At 30.8% G+C, this 15,191-nt stretch overlaps 1 long non-coding RNA gene across 1 annotated transcript in view; it reads right to left on the reverse strand.

The window, feature by feature from the left end:
* Window positions 1-232: 232 nt before the first annotated feature.
* Window positions 233-15,191, reverse strand: part of LOC110350292 (uncharacterized) — a 37,738-nt gene continuing 22,779 nt past the window's right edge. The window contains exons 2-3 of the long non-coding RNA XR_002396760.2: window positions 2,654-2,772; window positions 233-580 (exon numbers count right to left, since the gene is read on the reverse strand). This is a non-coding gene — a long non-coding RNA (uncharacterized LOC110350292). The remainder of the gene's footprint in view (window positions 581-2,653; window positions 2,773-15,191) is intronic.

Consider the following 15,191-nt stretch of genomic DNA (forward strand, 5'->3'; position numbering starts at 1 on the left):
ATTGTAAATTTCTTTTATAGCATGAATAGGCTTTTAAAGCAATAAGTTCTAAATTAGTCACTTTACAGGACTGACTGTAGTTTGAGAACAAAGAACTTTAGGATCGTATATTATCCTTCATTGATTAGATATTGAGTTGATCAGTTTTAGATCCAAGCAGTAGCTCATGTAACCAAGAATGAAAATATATCGTAAATAATTTTGAGGAAAAAGAAGAATAGCTCCATGTCATTTCATTTACTTTTTCAGGTTTTTATTAACATGTATGTTTTGTCAAAATTCCTGTGACATATGTCTATATGTTTATATTCATCCATTCACTAATTTCTTCATTATTTTTGCTGCATATTGTGCGAAGCCTTGAAATCCAGGAGTAAAAGTTGGAAACATTTTTTAGTCACATGGCATTTAAATTAATGGAAAGAAAAATATATAATAAAACTATAAATAATATAAGCAGACTCTGTGATAACATCCATGAAAGAAATAAATGGGATATTGAAGTAACCAGTTTTGTAGTCAGGGATGGCCACTCTGAGAACGTGACCTTTCAACTGAGAATTTCCAAAATAGCTTGAACCTGAAAAGAAACAGAAATGTTAAGAAATTACAAGAAACAGAGGAATATAGTTAAGTAGATTAAAACTATCAGATCTACAATGCAAGTTTTATAGAACTAAATGAGAATTTTAATACTTTTTGTAAATTCAGATTAGATGCTTAGGAAATTTTATCTCATCTACCACAAAAATTAAACTACATTTTTAGTTGTGCCCTTATCATGTATAATATCTAAAACTTATGAACTTGTGCTGTGTATGTAGTTATTTACTGAGCCTCTATTATTCTCAGTGTCATGCTAGGTGGTAAATATCAAAAAGTCAAGGGAGAGAGGGATATCCACTATCTTCCTTGAATGAACGGTCTGGTGAAGAAGGCACACATTTAAATAGGTATTTTAAACAAAATGTTATGAGTGTCTTGAAAGAGGGACACTTTGTAATGGAATCTCTTACAGAGATCTCCAACACAGCCCGGCAGATTTGGGAGATACTTCATAGAATGAAGTAATTTATTCTATAACAAGGGTATCTCTAGAGTTAAAATATTTTATAAGGTAAAGATTTATAGCCAAGTCTAGCAAACAAGACATTTATTTATTTATTTATTTATTTATTTATTTATTTATTTATTTGGTACTGGGCATCAAACTCAGACACAGTGACACTGAGCTAAATCTCCAGCCTCAAACAAGACATTTTAAATGGTCAATACAATCAGTAGATGTCTAACAATTGCAAATTGTAAATGGTCTGATTGTTTAAGTGAAACAGTACATTTAAATTTCTATAGCTTCACAAATAATCATGAATATAATATTAACATAAAGATCTAAACATATTCTAAATTACCTTATGTATTTCTTGGAAATCTTGTCACTGTCAAGATTTGATCAATAAAGGTGATTTAAATTTGCAGGAACTGAATAAATATTTATTTTGTACTTTGTAACTTTATATTCTTAATTAACCATGGCCTTAAGGTCTTTCATGACACCCATTTTCCCCTAAATAAAACTTTAATGAAGGGCTTTCTCACTCATTTTTAATTGCAAAATAAAAAGTCATTCATCTAAGAAAAAGCCACTCATTATTTTTGTGGGCCCCTTCAGGGAATATAAGACTGATAGTTATCATATATACTTAGATATATAATTAGATGTTCTTTAGTGAAATACTAATTTTCAAGGTTCTTGGAATGGAAACTCATATATATATATCACAAATAAGTTGTATATATTGTTTTAAATATAAAGATATTTATATTGATATATAGAAAAACAAAATTTTAAAACCTATTTTTATACATAACAACTAGAGTCTTAATAGCTAATGTACCACCAATACATAAAAGTACCAAAATTAACAACTATTTTAAGAATATTACTTAGTCATTATCTTATTGTTGATTATCTGGACATTTGCTTAATGACTCTTCATTTGTATATTATGCTTTTCAATATTCAATATTATTTCAGGTAAGTAGCTGTTTATAGGAGTAAACAATAGGGCGTCCATGTACTTTTTCACTTAATTCAGATTAGGGAATATTACCAATTATTACATTGATGCAATTCTCATAAGCTAGGAATATCGGCATGACATTAAGTCATCATGTTAAAAGCCACACTTTCGGGCGATATTTAGTAGGAAACTAAATTCAACTATTTTCTTCATCTTTCTTTTTTTTTTGTTCACTCCCATATATATTTTTAAATTTAACCTACTCTCGAAAATGGACTATCTCTATTAACATCAAATTATTTTTAGAACAGTAGACAAAAAGTAAACAAATAGAAGGAAAATGCATCCAAATATAAGAGAATTTATAGTATTTGTGTAGTCTTTTTAGGTTACCCAGCAGAAACATTACCTTAGAGCTTTATACGAAGGGGGAATCTTTGCATTCTGAATCACATTATAACAAGATCCCAAGTCATACATACCTATGAATAATCAGTTTGAGAAGTACCACTTTTAAAGACACTTCAGGTATAATTAACATTAAAGGCTCCACTGAAAGCTTTTTTATTTCCTACTTAAGAGGTATTTTTTACTTTTTCCATGACAAAATAAATTTTTTGTCTACTTACCATTGCAGGAGTTTTCAATGAATGTTCAAAATGTATAATTTTCCAATATCATTATAGAAGCTCATACATCTAAAGAGGGACTTCTGACTTGTCTCTTCATAAAGTTTCTGCCTTTCTGACTAAAAACAGAAGGAAAACTCCAATCATTTGATACTACTGTAAACAAGTGATGCAGCCAGGTGTGGTAGCACCTGTAATCCCAGCACTCGGGAGGCTGAGGCAGAAGGATCACCATGAGTTCTAGACCAACCTGGGCTCCATAGTGAGTTCAAGGCCAGCCTCAACTACAATAGGGAAATTCTGTCTCAAAAGAAAAAAAGAAATGGTTTTATCTTTCTGATGGATACTCTCTAATGCTCTAAATCATAATCTTGTGTCATCTTGGTTGCTTAGTGGAATTACTTACATATTTCTTTCTTGATGTAAGATACTTTGCTGAACACAGTGATACATCAAACTTCTGCTTAATAATTTCCAGAGAAACTATAGCCTGCGACTTTAGATATTTCTGTCCTTTAATACAGACAGCTTACCAAGTGTATAGTTTTACAAATTAGTACATTCAAAAATATGGTTTTAAAGCTTATTCAAACAGCATTTAGAAGAATTGAATGATTTTATAGGGGCAGTTAACTTATGTAAATTTAAAAGTTTACATGTAAAATATAACATTTATGTAACTTAGGTTTTTAAAAGATATTGGTTAGGCTGCAATTCACAAATAATAAAATGAGTCCTCAGGGAGAGATTCAGACACTTTCTGGTCCACAGGTATGCCTAAGACAAAATGTTTAACTGATGACAATAATTTTAGTCCTGTAAAATGTAAGGTGTATAATTATACAGATATTTTTTATCTCCCTTGGTTGTTAATATATTTATAGAGGGCAGAGAAAAGCTTCTATTTATCCCTCTATCTTCTACTAGCATGTAGTAAATATTTTTGGACAAATGTACCTCATAGGAGAGTACAAGATTTTATCACACTACTCATAACACACATAATTTAAAACATTTAAAATTATTTCAAGAATTCTCCATGTTGTAGTTTCAGACTACAGTTGACCACTGGTTAATGAAACCATAGAAAGCAAATCTATGGACAAAGAAAGACAATTGTACTAGATATTTTACGTGCGTGTGTGTGTGTGTGTGTGTATGTGTATGTGTGTGTGTGTGTATCATGGGGAGAGGAGGGAGGGAGGGAGAGAAAGAAAAATGAGGAAGTGGAAAAAGAGGAGCAGGAGGAGGCAAGCATTGTAGCCAAGGGGAAAACGGAGAGAACCAAAAGGGGAAATGAGGAAATAATATATAAAACAGGAAAAATTCTGCAGAAAATATGAAAAGGAGGGTTACAAAATACTATGAGAAAACAGGTGAAGACAGAATGACTAGAACCCATAATTCCTTCAAAAGACATTCAAATGTATCTTGTAGATTAGTAGTTCTAAGACCAGAGTATGTAAGCAAAAAGACAAAAAAAAACCCACAAATTTTTCTAGTTTCTGATTTTATATATAAAGAGCTTGGAAATTTCAAAGAAAAACTCTGTCATGTTTCTAGCAGATATAGGGAGAAAGCGCTCGAAATAAGCTCAGACTTTTGAGGGATCTTCCTAACAAAGGAAGACTATTTCACCAGGGACTGACTGACTTGGGTTGTACAACATCCTAATTCACTTGGTAGAAGGGAAATACTCAACTTCATTTCTCCATGTCCTTTCTGAATTACATGAGTGGGTATGGGAAGAAAACTGAGAATCACCTGTGAAAGACAGAGCCTAGCAGTGGTGGTGAACCCATGGCATGCATGTGGTGGTGGGCTATTTCTAACACTGAAAGTTCTAAAAGATTCAGCATCACTGGCCTAGGGGACATAAGCTCGCTGAAAGTTGATTATTTAAAAGTATCAGGAAAATTGACTAATCTCTATTCAGGCTAACCAAAAAAAAAAAAAAGAGAGAGAAGAAAAATTACTAATCTTAAAAGTGAAAGAAAGGTCAAAACTACTAATCATTAAAAGAATAATAAAGGAATATTATGAGCAAATCCATATCCACAAATATTATTTTAGATAAAATGGGGAAACTTCTTAAAGGACATCATCTACCAAAATTCACACAAGAAGGAATAGAAAATATGAATAAATATATATCTATTAAAGAAAGTGAATAAATAATTAGTAACTTCATGAATCAAAAAGAGATAAGCCCAGTTTCATTGATTAATTCTACTAAATTTTGAAGGAAGAAATTATTCCAGTTCTCTACAACCTCTTCCAGAAGATAGAAACAGAAAGTATACTTCCTAATTCATTCTATGAGGCCAAAATTACCCTAACATTCAAACAGACAGATATTACAAGAATGGAAGAGTAATATCTATCATAAAATTAAATACAAAAATATTCAAAACTAGCCTCCAATACATCATCTATAAATGATTCCTATTTGAATGCAATTCAAAGCAATATTTATATTAGCACAATAAAATGAAATGCTGAAGTACAAATCTAACAAAATATAATAGGCACAAAATATGTAGAGGAGAACTATAGAACTCTAAGGAAAGAAATAAAAACTTTAAATAATTGGAGAGCAATCACATATTTATGGATGGGAAGACTATTTGTCAAATCGCATGTTCTTCCCAAACTATACTGTCAGTGAAATCCCAATAATAACCCCAGAAAGTTACTTTATGAATATTGCCAAGTTGATTCTAAAATTTATATTGAACCACCAAAATGCCAGAATAGCTAAAACAATATTGAAGAAAAGAGCAAACTTGGAGGACTGATATTCCTGAACTTTTAAGAATTGTTACAAAAGTACAGTGATCAAAATGATATGGTATTAGTAAATAATAGACATATAAAGGAAAAAATAAACTCAAAATAGATTATAGACCTAAACTGAAAACACAAAACTATAACCTTTTAGAAGGAGAAAATCCAGATAATCTCAGATTTGGTGATATTTTAAAAATATTAATAAGTTGAACTATATTAAAATTAAAAACTACTGCTGTATGAAATTCATTGTGAAGAACATTAAAACACAAAAAATATAAATCAGAATAAAATGTTGATGAGTCATACATCTAAAATAATACTTATATCTATCATATGCAATGGAAAATTAAAATTTAATAATAGAGCTGAGGTTGTAGCTCACTAGTAAAGCATTTGCCTAGCATACATAAAGCCAAGGAATTGATATTTAGCACCACTTAGGACAACAATAAAAAATAAAACAGCATTGCAATGAATGTATCAGCAGATATAGAATGTATGAATTCACCTCAATGGAAATATCAGTAGACATAGAGGATGTACATATCCAACTATATGCTGTCTATAAGAAATGTTAAGGACCTGGGACTACAAAAGGTAAGAAATGAAAAAAAATATTCCATTCAAATATAAAACAAATGGCAAAGTGGATGGCTCATATCAGTTAAAATAAAATTTAAGTAAAATTTTTCACAAAAGATAAAATAGCACATTATATATTGACAAATAAATTGATCAATTCACAAGGAATATATAACAACTATTAAACTATGTGGAATGTGAAAATTATGTATTGCAAACATATACAAAAAAGTAGAAGGTCAAGGGATGGGAAAAAGGGAAGGAGAAGGGGAAAGAGGTTGAAAAAAAGAATTAAGATATGTATATGTACCAACTTTCTACAAGGAATGTAAACACTATGTACTGCATACAACAACTATATGCAACCAAATTCAAAGCATTTGAATACATAAAGCAAACATTACCAGAAAAAAAGTGAGAAATGAATAGTAGTAGAATTACAGTACAGACACCCCAATTTCAATAATCCATAATATGATCAGACAGAAAGTTAACAAAGAATGTGTTTTAATCACTTTTCTGGTTGCTGAGATAACATACATAACCTCCAAAGTTAAAGGAAGGAAGGTTTATTTACCTCACAGTTTGTACATGTTTCAGTTCATATTTGGCTGGCTACCAGGCAGAGTGGCATGGCAGAGGGGCATTGTAGAGGAGAAACAGTCCAAGGCAGTCAAAAGACAGCAAAGCAAGCAAGTAAACCAACAAGTGACCATAGGAGCTTCTGCCTGCCCCTTTTATATTCTATCTAGGCTACTTGGCTTAGGGCAGATGCCATACCCATCAGTGGGCTAATTTAGTAATCACATACTCAATCCCAGTGCTCTTAATTCTAGCATTGAACCACGAATCAATCATATACTCCAGATCCAGCCACTTCTGAAAAAGCCCCAGTTATAATGGCATGAGGCTTTATGGGAACATCTAAACACAAGTCATCCCAGAATACTAGATTTGACTAACAAATCTCTTCACCCAACAACAGCACACAATGTGTTCATCACAAGTGAATGTGGAACATCCTTCATTAAAGACTGAAAATTAGGTCACAAAACTGTATTTTGAAAAAATAAGTTTGAAGTCTTATCAAATATTTTTGTAACAATAAGCATGGAATTAGAAATTGAAAACAGAAGGAAAAGTGGAAAATTCACAAATATGTATAAATTAAACAACATATTTGTTAAACCATAGCCAATGAAGAAATCAAAAGTGAAAATAAAATGTATCTTGAGACAGGCAAAGAAAACCCACATCCCAATTTATGAGATATTATCAAAAGTAGTATTAATGTGAATGTTTATACCAGTAAAAGCTTACATTAAAAAGAGGAAAGATCATAAAAAACCAAACTTTACTATTTTAGGACCTAGTGAAAGCAAATCTCGCCCAGAGTTAGTAGATGTAATAAAATGAAAAAATTAGAGCAGAAATTGAAGTAGAAAATAGAAAACAAATGAACAAAACTGAGTTGGTATTTATTGAAAGATAATTAGAATTGAAAACTTTTCTGTGAGACTAAGAAAAAGTCAATAATAAAGACAAAACTCAAATAAATAAACTCAGAAATGGAGGAGAGGAGAAAATGTGACTGACCCCACAGAAATAAAAACAATACTAAGAGACAACTATGAAGAATTATATCCCAAGGAACTACATTATTTGGGCAAAAAGGAAAAATTCCTAGAAACTTACAGCCTAAAAGGACTGAATCATAAAAAAATGGAAACTTTAAAAGAAGTAAGACTAGTAATGATATTGAATATAGAATTCTAAATCTCCCAGCAATGAAAATCCAGGACTCCATGGCTTCACTGATAAGTTCTAACAAACATGCAAAGGAGAATGAATACAAATCAATTACAAAGTCTTCCAAATATTTGAAGAGGATGGAGCCAATCCAATTTAATTTTTGTTATGTTGAAAATTATCCTGATACCAAAGCCAGACAAAGATACCATAAGAAAAGAAAGCTATAGAACAACTTTAGTGATGCAAAAACTCAACACTATACTAGTAAATAGAACCCAACAGAACATTGAAAGGAGCATACAATCCCAGCAATATACGAATGCTTTGATATGTGAAAATAAAAGAATGTGATAAACTATATTAGCAGAATAATAAAGGATAAAATCACAAGATTATCTCAATAAATGCATAAAAACACATGTCAAAACTTAAAATCCTTTGATGATAAAACCCCTCAGAAACATAGAATTCAAAGAAAATAACCTTAAAAAAGTCGTATATGACAAAATCAGACCTAACATACACACATAAATGGAAGCTTTTTCTCTAAGATCAGAAAGAAAGCAGTGATGCCCACTCTCATCCCTTCAGTTCAGCATAGTACTGAAAGCTCTTACCAGAGTAATGAGGCAAAGACCAAATATGTCATCCACATCAAAATATAAGAAGTAACTTTGTCTTTGAGTATAAGAGGCATGATCTAATATATAGAAAATTCCAAAAAAATCAACTTAAAAATGTTAGAACTAATAAAAATATCAGTAAAATTCTGGCTATAAATCAACATACAAAATAAGTTACATTACTATGCACTAAGAACAAATTATTTGAAATGGAAATTAGGAAAACAGCTATATTGACAATATCATTACAAAGAAAAATACAGTAGTTGGGAATGAACAACTAAGTGGGAGAAAGACTTGTATACTGAAATGCATAAAACATTGATAAAAATTAGACAAATAGACATTTTGTGTTCTTGGATTGAAAGATGGTATAGCTAAAATGTTCATACCATTCACATCTATCTACAAATTAAATGTAATTATAAAAAACTACAATGAGATGTGACATTTTTAAAGATATAGAAAATATGATTCTAAAATTCAGATGAGACAATAAAAGTCACTAAATGAAATCAAACTTAAGAAAAAGCAATGATACTGGAAGCATCAGAATTCTTGATATTAATATATATTTCAGAGCCATATTGATTAAAACTATGTACTAGAATAAAACAAGACACATACATGAGTTAAATACACTAGCAGAAAAATAAGTAAATACACTACATAGTTAACTTATCTTCTATAAGGGTGTCAGAAATACACATTAGGTGTCCTATTTATTTCACTTAAGAGTATTGCCTCAATGTGCATCCACTTAGCTATAAATTTCTCATTTTCTATGTAAAGGTGCAAATTTCCAATGATGAATGTCATTATATTGTATACCTAAAATGTACCAATGATTAGAATGAATAATCGATAATGTAAAATAGGAAGAAAAGGTCCAAAGGGGTAGGGGTAGTGGGAGGGGCAGGGGAAAGGAAAAAATGATGAGAAATGGAAAAAATGGAAATAAAGTCTTTGTAAATAGGGAAGGGTGGTGGGCATGAAGGGAGGGCTAGGAATGGGGAAAAAATAAGAACCAAGATGCATTATATAAAGGTACAATTCCCAATGAGAAATGTAATTGTGTTGTATACCTACAATGTACCAATAAAAGAATTTAATACAAAAAAAAAAAAAAGAAAGAAATACCCATTAGGGAAAGAACAGCCTTTTCAACCAATGGTATTAAAAAAATTAATTATCCACATAAAAACAATGAAATTTTACCCTATCTTACACTACACACAAAAGGCACCTCTAAATAGACAAATTGCCAAAATATAAAACTTAAAATTTCAAAAGTTCAAGAGAAAAGAGTAGAAAATATTTTAGACACTGGCAATGAACTCATGGATATAAACCAAAAGCATAGGTAACAAAAGCAAAAATTGGAAATTAGGATATTATTAAAATATATGCTTTAGCATCACAATGAAACAATCAACTTAGTGAAAAGCAACCTAAGAAATAGAAGAAATATTATTCATCAGGGATTTCTTTATCATGAATAGAGGTTGAATTTTATTAAGTTTTTTCTACATCTATTGAGATGGTCATGTGCTTTTTAGACTTATGTCTGTTTATGTGGTATATTATATTTATTAATTATGCATGTTGAACCATCTAGATGTCAAAAGAGAAACACTGAGTGTAAAGGAAGATAAAACAGGTAAAATCCTTGAAGATATATGCACAGGTAAAAGCATTCTCAATAGAATCCCAATTCCAAAAGAAATAATACCAAGAATCAACAAATGAGAGTATATCAAATTAAAAAGCTTCTATACACCAAAAGAAACTACTGATAGTGTAAGAGACAACCTATAGAATGAAAAAGTGTTTGCCAGTTACTCTTTTGACAGAAGAATCATGCACAGAATATAGTAATAAGTCAAAAAATACTAGACTCCAAAAAACAAATGACTGAGTGAGAAAATGGGCAACAAATGAATAAATACTTCTTGGGAGAAGTACAAATGGCCAGCATATACATGAAAAAATGTTCAGCAACTTTGGCCATTAGAGAAATGCTAATGAAAACAACACTGAGATTCCATCTTACTCCTATGAGAATGTCATGATCAAGGACTCAATAAACAACAAATTCTAGTGAGACTCAAGGTTGTGGGTGAAAAAGGAACCCTTCTACACTGTTGATGGGAATAGAAATATTGAAACCACTATGGAAATCAGTATGAAGATTCCTCAAACAACTAAATATAAAATGCCACTTGACCCAGTGTTTCCTCTTGTGGGTATCTTCTCCAAAGAGTTAAAGACATCATACTACAGTGATACATACATACATAGCTCTATTTATATAAGCACAATTATATATATATACATATATATATATGTATAATAGAAGTGACCTATATGACCATCAACACATGAATGAAAAAAATGTCTGATATATACACAAAGGAGTACTAAAAAGCTATGAAAAAGAGTACATTTGAGTCATTTGTAGGAATATGGATGATTCTTGAGACCATAATGTTAAGTGAAATAAGTCAAGCTAGAGAGTTAAATATCACATGGATTCTCTTATAAAATAATATAAATAATTTAAAGAGCAAAATGAAGGAGAGAAACAGGAAGTTAGATTTTGTGGAGCTGGGAAGGCAATCTGGGAATGGGGGGAAGGGTAGAACAGTTATGAAGACGCAATACATATTTATCAATTTTCCAAAATCAATATAATTATTATATATCACAAACATATACTAACAGAAATAAATTTAAAAAGGAATATCAAATTGTGTAAGTGCTGTGTGATATAGGTTGATTTTTTTCAAAATTTAAAAATATTACAACATAATCAAGCAGTCTCATTTCTGAGTATCGAAAAATTTGAAACAAAGATCTTGAAGAAATACTAGTATTCCTATGTTCATTGTAGCAGTAACCATAATAGCCAAGATGTGGAAACAACCTAAATGTCAAAAAATGAATGTGTGGATATAGAAAATATTACATATACATAGAGTAGAATACTTTTCAAACTTAAAACCTAAGAAATTCTTTAATAGGTGATAACATATATAAATATTTTGGACATTATTAAATTAAACTTGGAATAGGAGGAGAGATAATACATGATTCCACATATATGAAATATCTAAAAGTAGTCAAACTCATAAAAGACTAGAATGGTAGTTATCTGGGACTGCAAGTTGGAGGGAATGGAGCAATGAGAGTTGTTAATTAACATGCGTATAGGTATAAAAGATGAATAAATTGTGGAGGTCTGCTAAACAATATTGTTCCTGTAGTTAACAGAATCATATCGTACACATAAAATTTAAGAGAAAAGATTTCATGTTGTGTTTTTCTATAACAAAAGTTAAAAAGTCATACCATATCATAATTAGTCATGGATTATACCAAATTCAACCATACTCATGCAAAATGAAAGTAACAAGAAAAATGTTCATGTGGGTTATAGAGTTATGTGATAATGTATTTCCTGCTTACCTTTTTGTAAGCTTACCACACAAAAAAGTCACACTCAATACAAAAATTAAAATTGGGAGACTTGATCAAAAACTGATGACTGGGCTCTATCCACAGAATTTTTGTTTCTGCTGGCCCTGGTTAAAATTCCATAAATTATATTTCTATAAGAACTCAGATGATTCTTATATAACTGGCTGTGGGATTACACTTTGAGATTCAATGATTTAGACAAATAGGTTTCACCAAATATTTTTACATAGCATCTTGACAATGAAACACCGTTTTCAGATTATAAATATGGCTACATTACGCAAATTAAATTGGGAGAACAATTTTAGAAGAAATTGAATTTAATTGGTGAAATTAAGAAAAGTGATGAAAAAAGAGGTACAGTGGTAGAGTTAAAGACATTTAACCAATAATTTGTATATAAGAATGAAGGAAATAGAAGGGAAAATTTAAATGACTTTTAGAGTGGACGTCTCATGTAATAATTACTTTTTATGGATTTTTTTCTTTATTGAGTTTATTTGTATATTTTAGGTACACAATATGATCACATTCATCATTGGGAATTTGTATCTGTACATGGTATATCTTGGTTCTTATTATTTTCCCATTCCCCTGCCCTCCTTTCCACCCCTCTACCCCTCCCTATTTACATAAGTTTTGTTTCTGTTTTTTCCTTCTTTTTTCATTGTTTTCAGAACCCTTCTTAATAATTCTGACTCAGGTAGAAATAGAGAAAAGAGAAACAATTGGAAAGGAATAATATGGATTTGGTTTTTAATGTGAGTGAAAAAGAAAACAAAATACTTTTCTAGGTTTCAATTTGTAATCATCACTCATTGCAGATGTCTCTGCCATAAATTAAGGAACTATTACATTTTGAAGAATATTCATTTAACTTATCATCTACAATCATAAGAGAAATAAAGTACAATTGTTTTTGTTGTTGCTTTCTTTTATTTTTTGGTGAAAAGTACCGAACACAAGGCCTTGGTGCTTGCTAGACACGACTGAGCTATACCCCCAGTCCCAAGGTAATTGTTAGCTAGAAGAGAAATCTCATATCTCATTACATAGACAGGTATTCATCTATCTTGTATTAAGTTTTATCAAAGATTCTATGTATAAAACACCACTAGGAATTTTTTTAAAAAATAGTTTTAAATTCTTTTCTTAAACTCATATTGTACCTATCTGGTAGATGTAAAAGACATATTATTTAAATGCTTTATCTGTATTGGTCTATTCCCCCATCAACAATTTGACTGTAAAATCTTGTATGATTGCTTGGCAAAGATTATACTTAATTATATGTTTGGTATTGTTGTTAAATCTGTTTGGCACAGTGCAATGTGAACGTAACAACAGTAGTATGAGTGGTTCATCAAAACAAAAATGATAAGGTAACAAGAACTATAAAGGATGTCTTTTAATAACCACCTACTTCTTCAAAAATGAAACAAAATTTTTAACTTTATACACTGCTCAACTTTTAAAATTCATTTTCTGTGTATTAAATTCATTTTCTAGAGTGTACATTCTCCCTTTTGTTCATGTTCTGGACTATGCTCAGTTAACACAATTTATCAATAAAACATGGAAATAAGTGCACAGGCCAGTATCCTAATGAAGATCTGATTAGTATCCAATGAGTATTAGACTTGTGCACCTATGTAAATAATTAATTTAATGAAATTAACATTTTATGATGAGCCTAATTAAATCAGTTAGCTCTTTTCTTAAATGATTTAAAGATTGTCTGGATTTACCTAAGATCTATAGATATGAGATTACCACTGATGCTCAGCAGTTCTCCTGCAGATGAAGAACCATAACTAGAGATCTAAACAAGTTTCTCTGGAAGAAATTTGACATTTCACAATTGGCTTGGGTGTCAAAATTTTCAATATGTGTTTCAAATGAAATAATTTGATAATTGCTACTATCTGCATAATAAGAACTAATGGGTACCCTTATTTTCATTGCATAGGAGAATCTTCCCAATTTCAATTTTTAATTATTTACCTCACTTGCTAAAACTGGTGATGGTCCTAAAGCCAGAATTCCATAATCCTGTATTCTTTGTAATCTACTGCATTGTTTCCAAATAGTGGGTAATAAAACAGGACTGTCTTGTGTTGTAAGATGTTGGGGAAAGCCAGCTACTTGTTTATGTCATTAGAGTTACTAGTTAGTGATTAGGTCAATATGATTTATGTCTCATTTCAGTTTGTGTGCCTAACAGTTATTGTAATGATTAATTAGAAAGAGAAAAAAAATGTTACTTGAACTTTGGTAAAATGCACTACACAAAGTTTGTAATTCATAGGACCAGATCACTTTTCATGTCTCAAATTAAAACTTTCAGTTTTAATGACTTTTTTTCATGATTACTCTATCACCATTTTTGCATGTATTTAATCTAATTTATGATAAATTAATTTAAATTTGCCGTGGTGGGATCACCATTCATTTTTTTCCACAAAATTTAAATCTCCCACATAAATTGTGATGCCTTTAAGATATCTCTTGACTGCATACTTCTGTGACTACCTATGACTTTAATGCCACCTAACATGATGATTAATATGTGAGTAGTAGGGCCTGGGATTTAGCTCAGTGGTTCCACCACCTGCCTCATAAGTGCAAGATCCTGAGTTTGATCCCTGGTACCAAAACAAAACAAAACAAAATATGTGAGTAGTATCAAATTAAAATTCCATGGGATGTATACTATGTTAGACAGGGCCAAGGGACTTCAGTTTACTGCATATGTCACATTTAGCCTTTAGAATTGTTTTATTCCCAGTATTTATGAGCCTTGAGCTGGTCATAGAGGAAAACAAGGGAGATTTAGTGGGGTTTTTTTTCATATGTTCCCAAGATATGAAATCATGTCCAATTCCATCTGTCTTTGATATATGGCGTCAATGTTGTGTACTCTAAGCTTCCCGCTTCAGCATAATGCTAGCAAGACTAGTTAAAAGCGTAGGTTCATAGAAAATGAGCAATGCTCAATGGTAAAATTGGCTTGGGCAAAAAAACACAGTTCAATATTTCCACATAAAAGTAATTAGTATGCTGTAGAATAAGAAGATGAAGACGATGGTAGAAAGTAGGCACATGCTAATAATCTGTTACTTTTTATTACAAGATATCAGACATTTCCTAGATACGATCTGTCATGTTTTTTTTATTACAAGATATCAGACATTTCCTAGATATGATCTGTTATGGTTTAGATCTAGATGTCACCTCAAAACCTCATGACATCATAAATGAGACTTTTGTGAAGTGACTGGATTATGACAGCATTCTAGCTGGCTTGC

This window comes from Heterocephalus glaber, unplaced genomic scaffold (genome assembly GCF_053883595.1).
Source record: "Heterocephalus glaber isolate CG9 unplaced genomic scaffold, H.glaber_assembly_v1.0 deba00001547, whole genome shotgun sequence".
Lineage (NCBI taxonomy): Eukaryota > Metazoa > Chordata > Mammalia > Rodentia > Bathyergidae > Heterocephalus > Heterocephalus glaber.